General features: G+C 53.9%; 1 protein-coding gene across 1 annotated transcript in view; it reads left to right on the top strand.

Annotated features, from left to right (window-relative positions):
* The first annotated feature begins 752 nt into the window (after positions 1–752).
* GNG7 (G protein subunit gamma 7) overlaps positions 753–13,480 on the top strand; it is a 124,071-nt gene continuing 111,343 nt past the window's right edge. The window contains exon 1 of the mRNA XM_038567887.1: positions 753–840. The gene's annotated coding sequence lies outside the window, so the exon portion shown is untranslated. The remainder of the gene's footprint in view (positions 841–13,480) is intronic.

The raw sequence follows: 13,480 nt of genomic DNA on the forward strand, positions 1-13,480 counted from the left end.
TGTGTTAAGAAATTCTCCCCTCCCTGACTGTCTGTGCTTTTGCAGATGTACCATCCATTTCCCAACATCTTCAGGGGGAGTTATTAAAAATACACATTCCAGGGGTCCAGGGCCCACAGGATGCTTCAATCTGGGTGGGGGCCAGGGAACCTGCTTTTTCAGATCCGGGCGCAGGAGTTAGGAAGTTGAGAAGCCCTGGAAGTTATGAGACAGGTTTTGGGGAATGACCTTGGGTGTAACCTCCCTGAGACTCAGTTACCACCTCTGTAAAATGGGGACAATGGGATTTCGCCTCTTGGCGTTATGTAGAAGGCTCAGAATAAGGGCGCAGTTTCTGTTGTCCGGCAGGTCAAGCGCTCTGTGAGGAAGGGACGTACTTCTCCCGCCAGGGAGGCCCAGGTGCTAGGCTTTTGGATTCGAATTCGCGGAGGGCCTCGCACCCCACTGACGTCACCGAGTCACCTCTGGAAATCTGCTTGTCGCGGGTGGTGGAGTCCACACCACAGCGGGCCAATGTGCCTATTAGCATAGCCCCGCCCCCACCACGCGGTTCCCCGCTCGCGGGTGGCCAGCGGCGATGCCACTCAGCGTCCCACCTCCTGGCCCCGCCCACGCTGCGAGCCCCGCCCCCTCGCCTGGGCGCAGCCTACCCCGCTGCCTGCCCCGCTCCCCGCCCCTCCCGGGGCCTCCCGCCGTCCGGGCTCCTGATTGGCCGCGCTGCCTGCCAGTGCCCGTCCCCCGGGCTCCGGCCCCGCCCCCGGGGGGAGCGGGCGCTTGCCGGCTAGGCGGCGGGTTCGGCTGCGCGGCGAGGCTGAGGCGGCCGCGGCGGCCAGAGCTCAGGTAAGGGCGCGTGCAGCCGCCGGCCGGGCCGGGGTCCGGCGGCCCTGCCTCGGGCTCGGGGGGCAGGGGCGTGGCCGGGGCGGAGGGCGGCCCTGGGCGGCCCGGGGCAGGCGCCCTGGAACGGCTCCGGTTTGGCTGTGGACCGAGTTGGGGGTCGCGGTCCGTGAGGAAGGGGCTGGAGTCGAGGGGCCCGGCTGGAGTCGGGGGTCGCGGTCCGTGAGGAAGGGGCCGGAGTCGAGGGTCCCGGCTGGAGTCGGGGGTCGCGGTCCGTGAGGAAGGGGCCGGAGTCGAGGGTCCCGGCCGGAGTCGGGGGTCGCGGTCCGTGAGGAGGGGGTCGGAGTCGAGGGTCCCGGCCGGAGTCGGGGGTCGCGGTCCGTGAGGAAGGGGCCGGAGTCGAGGGTCCCGGCTGGAGTCGGGGTCGCGGTCCGTGAGGAGGGGGTCGGAGTCGAGGGTCCCGGCCGGAGTCGGGGGTCGCGGTCCGTGAGGAGGGGGTCGGAGTCGAGGGTCCCGGCTGGAGTCGGGGTCGCGGTCCGTGAGGAGGGGGTCGGAGTCGAGGGTCCCGGCCGGAGTCGGGGGTCGCGGTCCGTGAGGAAGGGGCCGGAGTCGAGGGTCCCGGCTGGAGTCGGGGGTCGCGGTCCGTGAGGAGGGGGTCGGAGTCGAGGGTCCCGGCCGGAGTCGGGGGTCGCGGTCCGTGAGGAGGGGGTCGGAGTCGAGGGTCCCGGCTGGAGTCGGGGTCGCGGTCCGTGAGGAGGGGGTCGGAGTCGAGGGTCCCGGCCGGAGTCGGGGTCGCGGTCCTTGAGGAAGGGGCTGGAGTCGAGGGTCCCGGCCGGAGTCGGGGTCGCGGTCCTTGAGGAAGGGGCTGGAGTCGAGGGTCCCGGCCGGAGTCGGGGTCGCGGTCCTTGAGGAAGGGGCCGGAGTCGAGGGTCCCGGCCGGAGTCGGGGTCGCGGTCCTTGAGGAAGGGGCTGGAGTCGAGGGTCCCGGCTGGAGTCGGGGTCGCGGTCCGTGAGGAGGGGGTCGGAGTCGAGGGTCCTGGCCGGAGTCGGGGGTCGTGGTCCGTGAGGAGGGGGTCGGAGTCGAGGGTCCCGGCTGGAGTCGGGGGTCGCGGTCCGTGAGGAGGGGGTCGGAGTCGAGGGTCCCGGCTGGAGTCGGGGTCGCGGTCCGTGAGGAGGGGGCTGCGTCCCGGTCCCGGCCGGAGTCGGGGGCTCAGAGTCCGTAGGAAGGGGCTGAGGCTGTAGTTGGGGGTCTGGGCTGGGAATGGGGTAGGGGGGCAGGGGAGGGGCAGAGCTGGGCATCAGAGCTGGCAGGGGAGAGGGAATAGTGCTAGAGCTGCAGGTGGCGGTTATCTGAGGAGGGGCCAGGTGGGGGAGGACTTGAAAGTGGAGGGTGGCTGAGGAGGGGGCTGCAGGGGCGGGGGGAGGCGTGCAGCCAGCGGGGAGCTGGGGACCCAGGGGGGCGTGGGGGTGATCTGGGAAAGGCGCACAGTGAGGCTGCGATGGGCGGCAGGTGCGCCAGGCTACTTGGAGCAGGGGTGTGGGGGTGGATCCTAAGGGCCCTGGGGGCCCAGCTGTGGACACTGTGAAACCTGGTGCTGCTGTTTTGGGGGAAGGCAACTAGTCAGGAGGAAATGGGGGGGTCTTGGCTAGAAGTCAGTTGTAAGGATTGTGGAGGCCACTCGCCCCCCTGTTTTGGAGGGCTGATCATTTGGTGCCGGAGAGGGGTCTGCAGAAGCCCCTTGGCCACAGTGAGCTGGAGGAGGTGGGAGTCCAACACACTTTGGGAGGTCCGCTCCTAGGATGTAGGGTATAAGGAGACGGTCCTGGAAGCAGAAAGGTTTGTGTCCGTGACTGAATTTTTCAGGAGTTTTTGGGCTCAGGAACGAGGAACCCAGGTGGGAGTTTTGGGGGCCATAGTATTGAGACGTGTGGGTGGCACTTTGTTTTTCCTGGGGAGTGGGGGTTGCCGGGGGCTGGAAGGTGGGCGGGAGAAGACAGGTGTGATGAACAGCAGCTCAGAGGCTTTGATTGTTGCTGGGTGTCCCGGATGCAGAAACGCCAAGTTCACACACTTGTCCAGTTGGACGCCGAGCTCTTGCGGACATTAAGAGTGTAGTGAGCTCTGGACGGCGGGCCTGTGTGCTGCTGCGTGGCTGTGGCCTCGGTGCCTCTGGGGGAGTTGACTTTGCTCCTCGGTGAGAGGGGACTAAGAAGGCCATAGCAGGCACCTCATAGGGCTGCTGGGGGGGGGGGGTCAGATGAGGGAGTGCACGCACCTAGCACACTCCTGGCACATGGCAGGGGGACGTGAGATGTCGATAATAATGTTCTAAATTAAGGGTTTTTTTTTTTTGGGAGGGGGGAAGGTGGGTGGGTAGAATTACTGGGTTGTCACAGAGGGTAGGGGAGGGGAGGAATCAGCTGGAGCTTGACTCCGGTCCTTCAGCCTTGGGGTGCACATGAGATCACCCCTGGAGCTTTAACAAAGAATCTCTTCAGGGGGTGGGGTGAAGTCCATATTATTAAAAGTAAGGGGAAAAAAAACAAAGGGTCTGAGACCAGGAAATTCTGAAGGCCTGTCCAGAAATAGGCACATTCACTTAGAGAATGTTGCATGGGTCATTCTGATTTAGGTGTACCCCCGGGCGCCATTCCAATGTGTACCCTAAGGGGACCCGTGTGCCGCAATTATATGCTCTTTAATTATATGAACTCTATAGCTGGAGCTCATATGATGGACTTGGGTCTCTCCGCTCAGCACTGCCAACATCGGGGTGTCTTGGGCACTGTGGGGTCTGAGAAGCATCCGTGGCCCCATGCACTCCATGCCAGCAGCACCCTGAGTTGTGATGGCCCGGACGTCCCCAGACCTTGCCCAGCGCTGGCTGGGTGCAGAATCACCCTGGTGGAAACCCGCTGTTTCAGGCAAAATGAGGTTCTTTTCCCCTTTGCAGACCATATCTCACCTTTGATCCTTAGGAAGGTCGGCCATTCAGATTTGGGGTTGCCTTTAAAAAAAAAAATTTTTTTTTAAGATTTTATTTATTTATTCATGAGAGACACACAGAGAGAGAAAGAGAGAGGCAGAGACATAGGCAGAGGGAGAAGCAAGCTCCATGCAAGGAGCCTGATGTGGGACTCGATCCCTGGTCTCCAGGATCACACCCCAGGCTGCAGGCAGGGCCAAACCGCTGCGCCACCGGGGCTGCCCTGGGGTTGCCTTTTAAATCTAGAGTGCTCAGTTTGAGAGGAAGAATGTCTTTAGAAGATTTCAGAACCTGGCTTCCTTCTTGGTGGGTTTTCTGTGACTCTTGAACACACATTACAGTGATCTTATGCGTAGGATGAATTGATAAGTTCACAAGCATTGAAAGATGCCAAACTTCTAGATTCATTTTCCTGTTTTTAACCTATAGAGTGTGAGGGTTGCAGAGAGGTCAGAGTTGTTTGGAGAATCTGTCTTACTTAGGAAATATCCTGTGCTTGATGCCATTGTTTTCTGCTCTCATTTCATGCTTCGTAAAGCCCGTGGTCCTGTGGTTTGAAGGGAAGGATGGTGGAATATGAATGACCTAACACACAGGCTCAGCTTCGAATTTACTGAATGGACGCATTATTTTTGTACACTGTGTAGTAGAGTAAAAAGCTGCTTCTTCCGTTCAAGGTGTTGTTACAAATTTTCTCATTTGCATCTGGAGACCAAGAATAGTCTTTAAAATGGCACTTACTAGGTCATTACTATTCTTGAAGCCCTTTGTAGTTTCTTACAAAAGAGCCATTGTGCACGGCCTCCGTGACTTTGGAACTTTCTGGAGCTTTCTAGAGAGGATGGTTACCAGGACAGTTGCACCATTGCTGGGTGTCCATGCAGAGTTACTCCCTGCCTTCCTCTGTGCCCTGCAGTAGCAGCCAGCAGGTGACTGCCCTACTGGATCTTTGTCCTGGGGGAGGTTTGTCTTACGTCCGCTGGGTGCCCAGGGCCTCTAACGGCTGGCCTCTGCCATCCGAGGAGCCTCCCTCCGCTTCCTGCTGTTCTTTTCGACAATTGTGGGCCTGGCTTCCTGTTGCTCCTCTCTTGTGCCACCCTTCGGCCTGGCCTCTCTGGCTGCAGGGTCTGGAGAAAGTCATGGCCTAGCCGTCTAGCACACCTTGGAGACCGGGTCGAAGAGCTGAAGAGGTGAAATGGCTTGTCCCCGGGGGTGGTGGGGTGGTGGTGGGTGGCCTCCATTCTCCTCCTCGTCCACCCTGACAGCTGGCATGCAGGGGAGCTTCAGGCAACCCTGAGACTCTTCCAGAAATGGCTACTAGTTTTCCTTGAGAACTTTGTAAAGGGGAAGTTCTTACTGCTTTTCAATTTTTACGTTGAGGTATAATTTCCACGTCATAAAACTCAGCCATTTTCAGCATAGAGTTCAGTTTTGGGAGGAAGTTTATGGAGCTGTGCAAGCATCCCCATAAAACTTTAGGGCCGGGATGCCTGGGTGGCTCAGCAGTTGAGCATCTGCCTTTAGCTCAGGACGTGATCCCAGAGTTCTGAGATCGAATCCTGCTTCAGGCTCCCTGCATGGAGCCTGCTTCTCCCTCTGCCTGTGTCTCTGCCTCTCTCTCTCTCTGTCTCTCATGAATAAATACATAAAATCTTTAATAAAAAAAAACTTTAGAGCCTTCCATTACTCATATAAGATCCCTATAACCATTAACCATCAGTCCCTGTCCCCCACTTCCTAGCCCCCAGCGCCCCACCCCGAACTCCCACCCCATCTGTGGACAAGCCCGTCCTGGATGTGTCACATACGTGGACTCACACACCATGGAGCCTCCTGTGTCTGGTTCCCTCCCTGAGTGTCGTGGGCTTGGGGTCTGTCCCCAGGGCGGCACGTGTCAGGGCCTCGCTTCTGTTTGTGGGTGAGTAATATTCCACCCTATGGATGGACATGCTTTGTTTCTCCATTCACCTGGCTGTGGATATCTGGATATCTGGATTGCCCCCACATCTTGGCAGTGAACAATCAAGCTGCTATTTCAGTGACTTTTTCCTGGCACTTTGTGGCCTGTTAAACCGAAGCTTGGGGGTGGCCCAGGTGTCAGCCCTCCAGGTTCTGCCTCTCTCTTTTTCACTTGAGTTAAGTGGTTCGTGGTCTCTGGCGCCACCCATCCTAGCTGGTTGGCCTCATGGCCTGCTCAGGTGGGAAGCTCCAACACGGCCAGAATCTACTCTGTAAGGCACAGATGTATTGTCATTTCCCTGCCACCTCTACCAACTCATCACCCACTTGACAGAGTCAAAATGCCTCCTGCAGCCTTGGGGGCACTGTGGGGGTGGGCCCCACCTCACCTTTCCACAGTGACCTTCACTTTGACTGCAGAACCCGCCCCTCCTGCCCCGCCCTGCCACCCGCTCAGCACAGGCCCCCTTTCCTGGATGGTGCGGTTTGCTTTCTCCTTTGTCTGAAGCCTGCCTGCCTGCCTTCCTTCCTTCCTTCCTCTCCCCAACAAAGGCTGCTTGTGTGCCTATTTTAAGCATCAGAGCGGGTGCCAGGCGCCGGGAGTGCCACGTGAATGAGATGCTTGTGTGCATGCGTGGGGAGGCGTGGAGATGGGGGACCCAGGTCCATTCTGTCCCTGGCCTGGCTCTCTGAGTAGGGTCCCTGGGGGTGGTGGAGACAGGCCATGAGCTCCACAGGTGCTGCAAGAAAAGAAGCCTTCCGGGGGTGGAGAGATGGGGATCCTGTGTGTAGGATGGGCCAGAGATGAGCTTCGCACTGACAAGTTTGCCAGGGGACAGGTGGAGGTGAGCAGCACCTCTTGTGTGAGCCCCGAGGCAGGGCTGAATCTACCCTGTCATTTCACTCAGGGTCTCCCTCTCGGCACTGCTGACATTTGGGTCAGGTTCCTCCCCATGGGGCTGTCCTGGGCTCTCTTGGGGGCTGAGCAGCATCCCTGACCTCACCCACTCACTGCCAGGAGCACCCTCAGTCGTGACAAATACAGGTGTCCCCAGACACTGCCCAGTGTCCCTGGTGGGGGGCAAATCACCCCTGGCTGGGAAATATTGGGCTGAACTATTTCCTTTTTTTTTTTTAAGGTTTTATTTATTTACTCATGACACACACACACACACACACACAGAGGCAGAGACATAGGCAGAGGGAGAAGCAGGCTGCATGCAAGGAGCCTGATGTGGGACTCGATCCCAGGACTGTAGGATCACGCCCTGAGCTAAAGGCAGGCACTAAACCACTGAGCCACCCAGGGATCCCCATGGGCTGAACTATTTCTAATCAGATTGTATGAATCTGTGATTGCATTAAAGTAAAAAGGCCTGTTTGGGTTTTTTTTTTAAATCAACTATTTTCTAGAGCATTTTAAGGTCCGTAACAAAATTGAGCAGAAGGGATTTCCCATATACCCCTCCCGCCCCCCTGCCCAGGCTCCTGCATTATCAACATCCCCATGAGAGTGGGACATTTGTTATAGTCAGTGAACCTCCGAGGACACGTCTTGATCACCCAGTGTCCATAGATGACATTCAGACTCACTGTGGGTGTTGTATCATGGGTTGGGGCAAATGTATGAGGTCAAGCATTGCCATTATGGTATCACACAGAGTAGTTTCACTGCCATAAAAAATCCTCCACCAATTCATCTGCCCCCGCCTCCCCACCACTATTTTGTTTCTACGGACAAAGTGATAAGAATAGCTTAGTAACCTTGAGTTCCTTTTCGAAAAGATGTAACTCTGTAGGCTACGGAGGTTTTTTTTTTTTAAATATTTTATTTATATATGAGAGACACGGGCAGGGGGAGAAGCAGGCTTCACACAGGGAGCCCGATGTGGGACTCGATCCCAGGACTCCAGGATCAGGCCCTGGGCCGAAGGCAGGCACTAAACTGCCAAGCCATCCAGGGATCCCTGGTTGTGGAGTTTTCTATGAATTATTCTCCCATGTTCTCCACTCCAAGAAACTGTACTGATGAATAGAAATAGGATTTGAACCTCATATGTATTTATATACGTTCGACCAGCCACATTCAAAAAAGCAATTAGGTGAAACTAATTTTAATGCTACATTTTACATAACTCACTATATCCAAAATACTGACATTTCAGCATGTCATCAATATGAAGAAGGTACAAATGAACTATTTTACTTTCTTTTGTATGAGGTCTTCAAAATCCAGTATGTATTTTACACTTATAGATTTTTACACCTCGGGATGAGCCACATTTCCTGTGCTCAGTGCCACATACTGGACATCACAGGTATAGGAAGTGAATAGGGGAAATTTTAGGAGAAAATCAGACCTCTAAAGGCATATGAGTGTAGATGAGTATTTGGACATGTTGTGAGTTGTTTTTAGAGCTACTAAAGTATCTGGTGGTTGAGAATGTGGATTGAGGGTCTTAGGAAGTCAGTTTTGGAAGATTTCCCTAGACTGTCCAGTCCAGGGGATGACAAACCATAGCCCTCAGGCCAAATCCAGCTCATTTTCTGTTTTTGTGTGGCCCTTGGGTTGAGAATGGTTTTTACATTTGAAGTGGTTTAAAAAAAATGAAAGGAAGCATAATATATCATGATATATGAAAATTATATAGAATTCAAGTTTCAGTGTCCACCAATAAAGTTTTATTGTCACAGAGCCACACACATTTGTTGACATGTTGCCTACAGTGGCTTTCAGACTACAACGTAATGAGACTGTAGCTTGCAAAGCCAAAAATACCAATTCCCTGGCTCCTATAGGAAAAGTTTGTCAACCCTGGTAGTCTAACTTGCGGGATTTACAGATGAGGAAACAGGCCAGGTTTTGTGGTTTTGTGGCAGTGCTGGGACTTGAACTTGGGATTCATAGTTCAGCTTTATCTGTTTGGTTTAGCACCAGTCTTGGGAGAGCAAGTGACGCTTCCCTTAAGAGAATTGCCTCTGATGCTCTCTTGCCGGGAGCTCATACCCCATAGCCTCCTGGTTGAGCAGAGGTTAATGATTTGGGGACAGATGCATAGGATGATTTTTCCCCCTAACGTCATGCCATACTTAGTGAGACTGATTATTTATTTTCTTTAGTGTCACGAGACGTAACAGCCAATCTTAGAAATAATGGGATCTTAGATTTGATGAACTACGGCATCCGATAGCTCCAAATAGATCCCATTTTTAAATGCCAATTATGTTTATTATCATGTTACTTAAAGATGCACAAACGTAAAACTGCATATAAATGTCTCATGCTCATGGCTTTTAGCTATAAACCAAAAAAGCATATCAAGTAAATAAAAATAAAACAGCAACACGATGGAACAGTGGTCTTCCAAACACATATTCAGACAGAAAATTTTGACGTCAGGCGATGAGTGGTTTTTTAGAATGATGTCCAGGAGTGACAGTTTGCCCGGAGCCAGGTTTGAACACCCATTCGGGTCACAGTGAATTTTGTTGTCTGGAGCCAAGGACGTTTCTCTGTTCAACACAGGCTCAGCTTAGAAACGCCTCTCTCTTTAGGCTGAGCACTGACAAGCCGTCATTCTTCAGGTAGGCTTAGCTTTAAAGATTTGAGGCCAGGATGAGAAACAGAAGGTTTGTTTTGTTTTTTTGTTTTGCCTTTTGGCAAACGGCTGCTCTGGGAACGTAGGGTTGTTTTAGTTGGCAACCAGAGGCGATGGGAGGAAATGGGGCTGGGGGGCTGTGTGGGTAGGCCAGACAGTCTTTGTTGTTTAAGAAACAGATTGGCACCCATCTCTGGGTCTGGGTCTTACCGTCTCTGGGTCTCACTGAAGGGCTCCAAGGGCCCTTCAGCTCTGTATGAAGGAAGCAAAGTCATGCCCACAGTGTTCACAAGCCTCAGACCCCTGGATGTGGGTTTGGGGCTCAAGAGGTCTGCTTCTGCCTCTGGTTCTCAATTTGACCAGATCCCCTCCTCTGTAGCTGAGAAGTGGGACAAAGGGTACGGTAAGTCTCCAAGGGGACCTCTGAGAAAGATGGTGCACTTAGTTCTGAGGCTGGGTTTTTTTTCTTTAATAAAATCTTCACTTTGGGCTAATTTTAGGTGTAAGGAAAGTCGTGAAAGCAGTGCAGAGAGTTCACATGTACCCCTCACAACCTCCATGCGAGCTAACATCCTGCATTCCCCTGGTGCCTTCACTGTTCTCAGAAATTAACCTGCACGCATGGCTGTTAACCAGAGGCCACGCATTGTTCAGAATCACTAGGTTTCCCCTAACGTCATTTTCTGCCCCAAGACCCTATGTTCCCCTAGGCCCTCTCAGGGCTGAGACAGCCTCTCTGATGTTCCTTGTCTTTTTGTCTAGTCTTGAGGACGCCTGGTTAGTAATTTTGCACAACGACTTCCAATCTGGGTTTGCCTGATGTTTCCTTGTGATCGGACCAGGGTTATGGGTTTTGGGGAAGAACATACAGTGGTAAGGACACATCACACCCGCATGACATCACCTGTTACCCTTGGTCACCTGTCACAGGTAGTGTTTGCCTCCCCACTCGGAGGTCAGAGGCCTGGATCTGTGTCCTTCCACCCTTCCTTCCTTCTGCCAAGGGGACCCCAGGGCCGAGGACAGCTCACTCTCCCATGCTGGATTCCTCACCCCGTCCTCCCAGCTTTGAGGTCCATCCTTACAGCTTGATGTAAACTTTCTCCTGGCTCCACTACCCCCAGCAGAGGCTGTGCTGGAGATAATTTGAGGGAGCTAGAAAATTATTGTCTTACATGTTGTGGCCATGGACACTGCAGGGGGGTGGAGAACCATTCCCTTCTGATTTGAAACACATGGGTGTCCCCCCCCCCCGCCCCCCGCTGACCCAAACCCATGCATTACAAACCACTACTGGTGGCTTTGTGTAGGTACCACGTTTGAATAAAAGGAGGGGGAGCTTTAGATATGGGGGCAGAGTTGGGACACTTGTGGCCCAGGGCCAGATGCTGCCTGATGGTAGTGGTGTTCCTTTCTTCTGCACCCAACCGCCTGCTTCCCACAGGGTTATTGTGGGTCTCTGCTTACATGTTGATACTGTGTCTGGGGAAACAAAAGGTTGCTGGAATGCAGGCTGTTTTGTGGGGAGGTGTTTGGGTGTCCTTTGAAAGCGGAACTGGGCCTCAGAGGGAGGCTGCCCTGGAGGAAGGACGGGGTTCCCTCCAGCATCCTGTCCAGCCACCTGGGGCAGTGAGCAGCCTGGCCACACCAAGGCCTTTTCCTCAGTGGCCTCATCACGCTCAGCTACCAACCACGGGCTGTTGCCAGGTGCCGAGTATGTGGCCATCCCCTGTCAAGCCCCCTGCCTCCAGGGGGAGGAACCTGTCAGCTGTGGCCTGCACCATGGATCAAGCATCTGTCACACCAGACATTGTCCCCATTTACTTCTCCCTCTGTCACTACTCAGCCCAGTTTTAGTGTCCCACCCTGCTCCCCACACCCATTTCCTCCCAAATTACCCATAACATCAAAGTCACCACCTTAACCATTTTTTCTTTTTTAATTTTTAGTTTTTTTTTAAAGATTTTATCTATTTATTCATAGAGACAGAGAGAGAGAGAGAGAGAGAGGCAGAGACACAGGCAGAGGGAGAAGCAGGCATCATACAGAGAGAGCCTGACGCGGGACTCATTGGGTCCCCAGGATCACGCCCCAGGCTGCAGGCGGCGCTAAACTGCTGTGCCACCGGGGGTGCCCTAATTTTTAGTTTTTTAAAAGATTTTATTTATTTATTTGACAGAGAGAGTGAGAGCATGCACACAAGCAGGGGGAGCAGCAGAGGAAGAGGGAGAAGTAAGCTCCCCATATAGGGCTCAATCCCAGGACCCTGGGATCATGACCTGAGCCGAAGGCAGATGCTCAACCACTGAGCCACCCAGATGCCCCCGTTTTAAATTAAAAAAAAAAAAAAAAAAAAGATTTAGTTATTTATTTTAGACGGAAAGCATTAGAGCTGCTGGGGAGAGGGGCAGAGGGAGAGAAACCCAAGCAGACTTCCCCGGGAGCCTGACGTAGGGCTCAGTCCTACAACCCTGAAATGGTGACCTGAGCCAAAACCAAGAGTTAGACAATTAACTGACTGAGCCACTCAGGTGCCCCTCAACTGTCTCTAAGTGCACAGCTTAGCGACATGAAGCACACTCACACTGTCAGGCAACCACCCCCACTACCTGTCTCCAGAACCTTCCATCTCCCCACACAGAGACATATCCCCATGAAGGACTGTCCCCATCTGCATCCCTCTCAGTCCCCTCTCCCACTCAACCCCCCGGCCCCATGAGCCCCCTTCCCGACCATGAGGAACCTGTCCTGGACGTGTCACACATGTGGGCTCACACACACTGTGTGGCTTTCTGTGTCTGGTTCCCTCCCTGCGTGTCATGTGCTGAAAGTCTGTCCACGTTCATATTTTATGGCTGAATAATATTCCATTGTGTGAATACATCACAGTCTTTATCCCTGCATCCATCGCTGGACACATGGGTTGCTTCCACTTTCTGGCTGTTGTGAATTGTGATCCTGTGAATGTGTGTGTACCAGCTTCTGTGTGGACAGATGTTCTCAGTTCTGGTGGATACCCAGGAGTGGCATCGTGGGGCCCATCACCTATTAAACTTACTGATTGTGCTTCTGTGCCCAGTGGGACTTTAGTCCATTTGCTGCTGCTTTCACAGTTCAGCCCTAGGGGCTTTGAAAGGATTTATGCTCTTCTGGCTGATTCCATTCATCGGCTCCCTACCCCCATCCTCATTTCTGCCTCGGAGCCTCGGTTGGCAGGTCCCTGCACCAGCCCGCCCGGGGCAGCTTTCTCTGCACGATTGATTTTTCTCCCTCACCCCCCTGGGGTCCCACTCCTGTTTCCCTGGCCTGGAATGCCCTCTGCACCGGCACACCCCGCCCCTCCTGAGGCCACCTCTTGGCCTCCCCCTGCTTTTACCTACCCCCACGTCCAGTGTTCTCCAGCTCCTGATGCTCTGAACCTGTGGGACCCCCAGCCACCTCTGTCTGCAGTCACCAGGGGGCCTGGCTCAGTTTTCTTTACACTGAGCTTTGTTTTTTGTTGGTTTGTGTCTTGCCCTCTCCCTCCTCCTTCTTAGGGTGACTAGCTGGCCACTCTTGTCTCACTTCACATTGCGTATGGTGATTTCCACCCAGGGCTGCGTTGACCCTGAAGTGCCCCTCTGAGGTCCTGTCTTCAGATGAGTACACTGAGGCTCAGAAAGGGGGAGCCAAGCCGGGAAGGGCCCCAGCCCCTGGGCTCCTCCACTTCGTAACTCTTCCTTGAGACAGTTCCTGCATTTTGCATAGGATTTTTGGGTCTCGGGGATGGACCACCACACTTCTTCTAGCAGTGGAATTGGCTCCCGGATACCTGGATCCTGGTATTAAAAATAATTGCTCTCAGGGTGTCTGGCTGTCTCAGTCAGTGGAGCATGCGACTTTTTTTTTTTTTTTTTAAGATTTTATTTATTCATGAGAGGCACACAGAGAGAGGCAGAGACACCTCAGGCCCCTCAGGGAGCCCGATGCAGGACTCGATCCCTGAACTCCAGGATCACGCCCTGAGCTGAAAGTAGAGCTCAACCGCTGAGCCATCCAGGCATCCCTTGATCTCAGGTTCTTAAGTTCAAGCACCATGTTGGGCATGGAGCATACTTAACA

This window comes from Canis lupus, chromosome 20 (assembly GCF_011100685.1).
Source record: "Canis lupus familiaris isolate Mischka breed German Shepherd chromosome 20, alternate assembly UU_Cfam_GSD_1.0, whole genome shotgun sequence".
NCBI lineage: Eukaryota > Metazoa > Chordata > Mammalia > Carnivora > Canidae > Canis > Canis lupus.